Here is an 8934-nt window from a genome sequence, read left to right as displayed (position 1 = left end):
GCACAGGCCTTGCAGTAAACAGCCAGCAGACGAAGTGGCCGGCACAGGCCTTGCAGTAAACAGCCAGCAGACGATCCGGCCGGCACAGGCCTTGCAGCAAACGGCCAGCAGACGAAGTTGGCCGGCACCTTGCCTTGAGATGGAGGTTGGTGGAGGGAGTGCGGTGGTGCTGGTCACTCGGAAGGCGGGCTCGGACCTTCCGACTGTCTCCCTCCCAACCTATCGCCTTTCCTGTCTCTGTCCATACCCACCCCCTTAATTTGTCAAAACCTAATTTAGCCCCAACTTATTTTTTTGCTTGTTTTTATTTTCACTTTTATTTCCCCCACTATGAATTCATCCCCGAACCCCCTTTATCGTCTTTGTTCGGCTAACCTATCGTGTCACCTCACCTACTCCCAACCCCTACGTTCCCTTCCTGGAGGGGAATAAGGGAGAGCTAGCGTCCTGCGTCGAGGCCCAATAAAGCCTCAGGATGGCCTCCTCAGACATCAGCGATCTTTACCCAAAGTGGGTCCAGCGGCCCACAACGAGAGCGAAGGGATGGATGGTGCGGAGGGGTACACTTCCTATCTACCCAAACTATTAACTCTTAAACTACCCCATGGCTTTCAACAAGCGCCTCTCGCTTAAACTATCGGTTCTAACAACCCAGATTCCCGTCGCCTGTGTTGGTGTCCTCACAATTTTGGGCCTTGCCCCCCAATTTTCCCTCGTGCCCTTGCACAGTTTCATGGCCGGGACGCGTGGCTCCCTTGGCAGGAACTACATACCCTCTGCCGATTCTCTGACAATGGCACCCCCGGGCACTACACTGCCTCCGAGCCTACCAGCTCCCTAAACACCGGGGAGTGCCCTCCATGGCGACTCCCCTGAAACGCTCACGTGGCAGCCTGGCTTCCCGGGCCCCTTTCCGAGGGTCGCCCATGCCCACGCACTGTCCACGCGGCCTATGGCGCCCCGGGCCCCCGCATCATGCGGGTGCACCCGTGCTCACTACTCTATCCCCCCCCCTGGGCCCTTGGCCTACCACGGCCGACCAGCCCAGTGCCTGGGGTACCCACTCAGCGATACTCACCTTTCGCAGCCATGCTCTCAGCCCGTCAACAGGGTTCCTGCACCCCTCCAAGCAGGTATCGAGCCTACTTCCCCACCTACAGCAAAACGACCTCCATTTTGTCAATTTGACTAACCCTGCTAACTCGCATTACACTGACCCCGGGGTCCCTTGGGCAGGAATCACTCCTCCCCCCAATCACTCATCGCACCATGCATACCACCTTCACTCCATACACACAGACCCGCTGGCCTCACTCACTCATCAAGTACATTTTTCCATTCTCTCTCCAACTCACACATCGCTGATCACTGCCATACTGCTCACTAAATCCCCTAACTACCTCGTGCTCCCTCGTCATCCCTTAAACTATAGCACGTTCCATTTACACTACGAAGCTAAGCTACATCCCCACTACACATCCACAGTCTGTCACTCTCCTCAAATCTCTAAAAATCATTTCCCCTCCTAAATCTCAACTACAATCCCTCTACCTAATCCATTCCACGGGCCCCATGAGTACTTTCCCCTGCCCCATGAAACCGGTCGAGCTATGCTAACCCTTCCCCCTAACTAGTTCCATCCTGTGCCCAAGCTAAGGGGGTCTTCCACCCCTTGCCCAGGGAATCCTGTTCACCCGAAAGCGAGGCTTGCTTTGTTCTCCATTTTCTTTTTTCCACATGCGCAGCACCAGCGCGGAAACCCGCAACCTGCGCACCAGCGCGGCAATTCACAGCCGCGCACCTTTGGCGTGACGTCATGGCAGCTGTTCGCGTCCCTCGTCCCTCTTGGACGGCACCATCCGGCAGGGATTCACCCTCCTGCCGGATTCCAACCATACACGCAGCCATGACGTCACCCGGCGCATCAAAAAAAACAAGCCTCGCGTTTCGAGGGGTTCCCCACACGAACACATGTGCTCTGCCCGTCCGTGACCTGCGTCGTGCGCTCTGCGAACAGAACACACTACGCAGGCCACATAGAGCTTCACATACACGCCCACGTGGAGAACCCATCCAGTCCAAATCCGTTGTCCAGCCTAACCTTTGTCCGTCCCCGGGATCGGCAACATCCACCGCTGGCGTTTCCAGACCGGGTTTCACTCCCGCAAGCACGCATGTGGCGGTCTCGTGCGAAGCACGGCCCGAACCTCGCACTCGCTGCAGTGTAACCCGGCACGGTCCCCAAAACAGCTACGGCCGCTACTCGGCCTTTGTCCTTTTGTCGCCGTCGTCTCCGTTTAAAACACACACTCCCGCGTGTTACGACGCTCATACACCACTCCATTACATTCACACACGGAGACGTGGCTGCGTGCTCCCACATGCCCAGCGTCATCTCCCTTGCATACCGCGACCTCACACATGCTGTCCCTCTCACACACCATGTGCTGGGAGGCACGCACCTCGGCTCACTCGCAACCTCGCACACCATTTCACTCACACTCGCGGGTCTTCTAACACAGCCTTCCATTCACGCTATGCGTGCGTTTCCGCACACATTTCGCCTCACTCCTGAACACACACACCGGGCCACACACACTGGGACAATCGTACTGGGGATTAGTGCCACAACAAGGGATCCGGGGCCTCCATACCCCCCAAGCTCCGTGTGCACCCGTCCACAGCACTCGCCCCCTCAACTCTGGGAAGCTCGACCGGACCCACCTGGTCGTGAATCGCTTCAAGGGGGCATACTCCCTCCCCTCGTTCCTGGAGGAGGCTATCCAGCTTCTCGCACTGGGTCCTTAAACAGTCCGCCAGCTCGCCCCCATTAAGCCTCACGAACTCCATGTGTGTGTGCTCGTCTTTCACCCCATCCAATTCACCCTCTATCTACCGTGTCTCTGCCAACTCAGTCACCTCTTCACCCATTACCTCCCTTGTCTCCACTATTATTTCTTTTATCTCCTGCGTCTGCCTTCGTGTCTCTGTTCATTATATTTCCTTCGTCGTCACCTCGTGTCTCTTCTCACACGTCGCAGTCACCCCATTTCGTTTTTCCCTCTGTGTCACCGTCACTGTTGCTTTCTCTGTCACTACCCTCACCCAACACGTCTCCCGAATTAGTTTGTCCTCCCCCGCTTCCATTGCGGGCCGGACAGCTGTTGCACTCCCCCCCAGCTCGTTCGCTCCAGCACATGGCGCCGCCATTATGCCCGCCTGCAGGCATCGCCCCACATGCTGCATTTCACCCCGCAGTATTTGTGTATTTCCATCCATCTTTTTATTCAAGCCTTCCATTTCGTTTTTCATTCCGCTTATTGCCTGCAAAATCATGTCGAGTGGACGCGGTTGAGCCGATTCAGCAGGGATCTCGGGGGATTTTGGCGGAGAGGTGGAGGGGAGGTGTCATACGCCGTGGCCTCTGCCGCTGCACCCATTGCGGGCTCTGGGTTCAGTTGGGGGGTGGGGGGAGTTCGTCCTGCACAACAAGCATTTCCCGCTCGGGGCTCTCATCCTGGGCCATGGATTCTACATTACCACACATATCTACCGCCGACACCCGTTCGCCTTGAGACTCCATCTTATTTCTCGTAAGAGATTAAAATATTTCCTGCTCGTAATTTGGGGGGAGGGCGGGGGGGTTGCTTCCCACACCCCTGATCCGATCCCTGTAAATTTAGTTGGAGACCGAGGTGGATTTGAATCCCACACTCCTGTACACCAATGTTACGAATTTCGCCCGCCCAGCGTGTGATTGGCCACGTAACTCGAATCGCGACGCGTCGCCCACCGGAACGAACAATTCAGTCATGACCCTCTTGGAACTATCGCCAAGGAGCTAGTCACGGTTGGGGGTTTAACCTCACCACAACCCAGTCTGCATTCTACCTTTGCGAAATAGGGTGAATCGCCAAAAGTCGATATACCTAAGTACTCGCACGGGTAACCTACCGAGGGGTTGTACCATGCCACAGGTCGACTCCGGACACGAACCGCTTAAGCGGCTCATTCCATGCTACAGGGATAACCGAGCGGAGTTATCGTCGACCTTGATGGTTCAGATTGGTTACCGGGTGTTTCCAACCCACTATCAATCCCTCACGTGATGCAAGATGGAGATTCAACAAAGGAAAGGACGAAGCAAAACGGGGGAACAGTTCAACAAGCAAGCACTTTATTTCACACACGTAAGCAAGGAAATAGGAACAAAGGAAAGCACTACGACCGAATAAAAGGCAATTATTTACAGCACAGTCACTTATACAGGTTTTACTTGTCGGACTGGCGCCGTAAACACACATACAAAAGCCCAAAAAGAAAAGAAAAGAAGTGACTTCCCTCATGGACCGTTGAGTCGTCCTCTCCTACTACCGTCAGCGCGGTCGCGCCTGGTTCCGGCCTCCCACGCGGCCGGCGAACCCTCTCCGGCACCCCTCGTCCGGACGCGCAGGTCCACCACAGGCCGCACTGCGGCGCCTCCCGTCCACGTCTCCACCAACATGTCGCGCCGGGCCACGAGCGCGGTAACGAGAGAGGAGGAAGGGAGCGCTTTGGAGAGCGGGACCCAAGGAGAGAAACCAAGCCTTTTTCGAGAGAGAGCGAGAGAGATCGAGCCTTTTTGGAGAGATAGAGATAGAGATAGAGATAGAGATAGAGATAGAGATAGAGATAGAGATAGAGATATATGGTGCCTTTTTCGGAGAGAGCTACAGCCAACATGAGCCATGATCGGAGAGCGTGAGCCTCGCCTCCGTTTGCCTTTTGTAAGGCGGGGCTCCGCCCTTTGCCGCGCGGGGCTCCGCCCCGTTCGCGGCTCCACCTCCCTTCGAGGCGTTTCCAGAAGGCTCTCGAAGGGGGGCGTGCCCCCACTCCGACCACCTCACGCCGGGCCTCCACCAATGGGGAGGGAGCTACCCTGCCCCCATTCCCGTGCCAGCCTTGGCACCGCAGAGGGGTGCGCAAACCCACGTACTAGCGCAGGTTTCTTTTTTACCGTTGTCCTTGGTTGGTTTGAGGTTGTTGGATCCAAAATAACGATAGAGAAAGAAAAATGGCTAACTCAAAGCGTCGCAGCCCGGATGAATCACACATATTCCCCCTAAACAACAGGTGTGGACTAACTACACATGAACTTAGCGTCATAACTGATCTAAGGACCCTTTATGGTGTATTGCGAATTTCCACAGCCGTAACAATATTATTAATTCATCAAAATGCCATGACATACAACAAAATTTAATGAAAATTGGATGCATAGTGTGGACAAGAATGGGCATGCGCTTAGCCAGTGGGTACAAAAGAAATCAGACCAGGAAGCTCATTGTGCGTTGTGCAAGAAAGACATTGATATTAGCAATGGTCGTGTTTATCAACTGCAAAGACATGCTGAAGGAACAAAGCATATTAGAGTGGCTAAAACTGCAATTGCATCTGGACAGTCAAAGCTGAAAATTGGGTCAGGTGGGGTATATTTGTCACAAGCATCAACCTCTGGAGCATCCCAAAAATGGACTCTTTCACACCAGGACAAAGTTACAAAAGCAGAAGCTATATGGGTCATGGAAGTTGCACAAGACAATTTATCTTTCAGATCATGTGATAAGATAGCTGAAACATTTCAAGAAATGTTCGCCGACAGTGATGTTGCAAGGGATGTGAAACTTAACTGTAGTAAAGTCTCATATGTAGTCTCACATGGACTTGGTTCTTTCTTTCATGAAGATCTTGTTACAAAGATTAGGAACACTTCTACATTTTATGCCATCTTGTTAGATGAAACTACTAATGACCAGATGAAAAAGCAACTAGATATCCATATTCGTTTTTGGAATGATGGATTGATTGACACACGCTACCTGAAGTCAAAGATGTTGGGTCATGCAACTGCTCAAATTTTGAGGGACACCCTTTCAGACGCATTGGAAGAATATGGTCTTGATTTAAAAAACATGATTATGCTGGGAATGGATGGACCTAATGTAAACAAAGCATTATGGGAAAAAATGGATGCAGACTGCAAGGGTGCAGGTTCCCATGGGCTTGTTGATGTAGGATCATGCAACATACACACAGTACACAATGCATTTGGAAAAACAATGGGTGTTCTAGAATCGTGGGGCATCGACAGTTTTCTTGATCAGCTATTCAAGTTCTTCCATCAAACGGCATCACATAAAGAGGACTACTCCCAAATTCAAGCTTTGATGGAGGTGGAGGACCATGTTCTTCTACGCTATGTTAGCAATCGATGGTTGAGAATTGGCCCTGTATTGGAAAGAGTGATAGAGCAATGGAAAAGTTTGGTTGAGTACTTCACTGTCTTCCTCCCAAAAGAAAATGTGATGCTGCTTATCTCTAGTCAGAGATACAAAGACGTTAGAAATCAGCTGTGTGACCTGACCCTGCTCAGATTGCACTTCTTGTAGTACCTTACCAGTGCATTTAATGGGTTCCTCACTCTTTTCCAGTCTCAAGAGCCACTCATACATGTCCTTTATTCAGAGCTCTCAGATCTCTTGAAGAACATACTTAAGAAATTTCTGAAATGTGAAGTCATAAAAGACAAAGAAGGCCAAGATTTGCTTGATACTGACATTATGAAGAAGGACCTGATGTTATCCAATGACCGCATTGCCATTGGTAAATCAACAAGACAGCTTCTGCCAAAGAAGAACATCACTCCATTGGATAAAGTTGGTTTCTTCTCAGATGTCAAGGATGCATATGCTGCTGTTGCAAAGCATTTGATTAATCGCCTTCCACTGGACAATTCTTTACTGAGGCGATTACGTTTCTTACATCCACTGATGAGACAGCAGGAGAAATCAATGGATTCTCTCAAAGCAGCTGCCCGGAAATTTCCTCATATCTTTTCTGATAAAGACATAGATCAAATTGGTGATGAATGGATGCTTTACCAGGCTGAGAATGAAATCAATGAATCCTGGTTCATGGAGGAAGGAGGCTCATATCAGAGAGTTGATAGATATTGGGCCAGAGTGTTGGATGTGAAGACCTCTACTGGCAAAGAGAAGTACCCCATTCTTGGACAGTTTGTGAAAGTTGTTTTGGCCATATCACATGGACAGGCTGATGTTGAAAGGGGTTTTTCACTGAACAAATATACAGTCACTTCACTGAGAATCCATCTGAGTGAAAATGCTGTGAATGGTTTGAGAACCATAAAAGATGCAGTGACCTATAATGGAAAGGGTGAACCATGCCAAGTTCCAGTTTCCAAATCGATGCTGGAGAGTGTGTGCCAAGCACATAGGAAATACAAAGCAGATAGAGATGCAAAACAGGAGATGGAGAAACAGAAGCTAAAAAAAGAAGCTGAAGAAAAAGAGCAACAAAAAGCAAAGGATCAGATGGAGCTCCAAAAGACTGAGGAGAAAAAAAACTCAGGGAACAGAAGGACAGACTTCAACTAGACCTGAAAACAGCTGATAAACTTGTGGCTGAAGCGAATGAACGTCTGAAGAAAGCTCTGGCATCAAAATCTCAAAGAATGGTAGAAATTTGTGCAGCTCAGGCCCTCCTTGAATCAGGACATAATAAGCTGTCACAAACCAATTCCAGCTTGGAAAAATTGGAAAAAAACTGTCTCAGTGCAGAAAAAGAAAATTGTAATGTGGGTGATCATTGTGATATGCCTCTCAGGTCAGGTTGATGGTGTTAGTGGTGATGGAAAATAAATGGAAACAGTCCTAATGTATTATATGTTTGAAGGAGTTAATCTGTTAAATCATAAACCATGTAAATAAGTTTCATTGTAATAAAGTTTTTTCATGGGTGCTGTGATGACTTTGCTTTGTTCAGCCATTGAACCTGGCATCATGTATGGTATCACATTTATATATTATGTTATTTTGCAGATGAAAGGGCTATTTTCACTTTGTAGCATTAAAGCCCTCACCGAAGTAAGACGGATTTATTTTCACATGTTATTTATAATTCAATGCGAGGGAAATGATTTTATTATTTTTTTTCTCCATAATAGTAATACTGTTTATATTTTATGTTCTAAAGCCCACTTGGCACTGATAGTTGTACTCCAGAATGTAAGCAGTTTGAGTTATAACATCTTAAATAAAAAACTAAAGTGTTTTGAAAGTCCAATATTAATGTGTTATATTTGCATAGTGTACACTCCTGAATTTGTGCATTTTAATTAAGATTACATATACTGTTGTATCCTGAAACATGTACAATAGTATAAAGGCTTTCATCAATGCCAACCTAATCATGAGGTATACATGATATTTATGCAACCATAGGCGATACATGTACTAAGTAAGATGATGTAACCATACAGACACTATATTGCTTCATGTAGGAGTTATTATGTATATTTTTTAATTGAAATAGGTGGATATAGGATGTTTACTGCTTATAATGTTGATACCATACAATCTGAGCACCCTAATTAGTTTGATAGCTTTAACTGCATTCAAATTTTGAAATCTCACATTTTCCCACAAAAAAATCCCACATTTTTTTTGGCAGCCACACTGTATATATATATATATATATATATATATATATATATATATATATATATATATATATATATATATATATATATATATATATATATATATATATATATATATATATATATGTATATGTATATACCCCAGTTAAAATAGGTGTACCATATCTCTGTGTCGTAAGAGGCGACCAGGGTTGCGTCAGGAAGGGCATCCGGCGTAAAACATGTGCCAAATCACTATGCGGATCATAGAGATGATCCGCTGTGGCGACCCCTAACGGGAGCAGCCGAAAGTAGAAGAAGAAGATATATATATATATTACATACACACACATGTGTGAATTTATTTTTTTTTTTTACCATGGTATTGTCACGCAATTGGAATTCCCTGTTTCTTTCCTCTCTCGTCCCTTTTGTTTCTCACTTTTCTGTTAATT

The 8934-nt window shown here is 47.9% G+C and overlaps 1 protein-coding gene across 4 annotated transcripts in view; it reads left to right on the top strand.

The window, feature by feature from the left end:
* Positions 1-8934, top strand: part of NRDC (nardilysin convertase) — a 111983-nt gene that overhangs the window by 19017 nt on the left and 84032 nt on the right. The window lies entirely within an intron of this gene.

The sequence above is a fragment of the Eptatretus burgeri genome, chromosome 6 (assembly GCF_056783735.1).
Source record: "Eptatretus burgeri isolate ZD-2024b chromosome 6, Ebu_testis_v1, whole genome shotgun sequence".
Lineage (NCBI taxonomy): Eukaryota > Metazoa > Chordata > Myxini > Myxiniformes > Myxinidae > Eptatretus > Eptatretus burgeri.
This window is presented reverse-complemented; position numbering and strand designations above follow the sequence as displayed.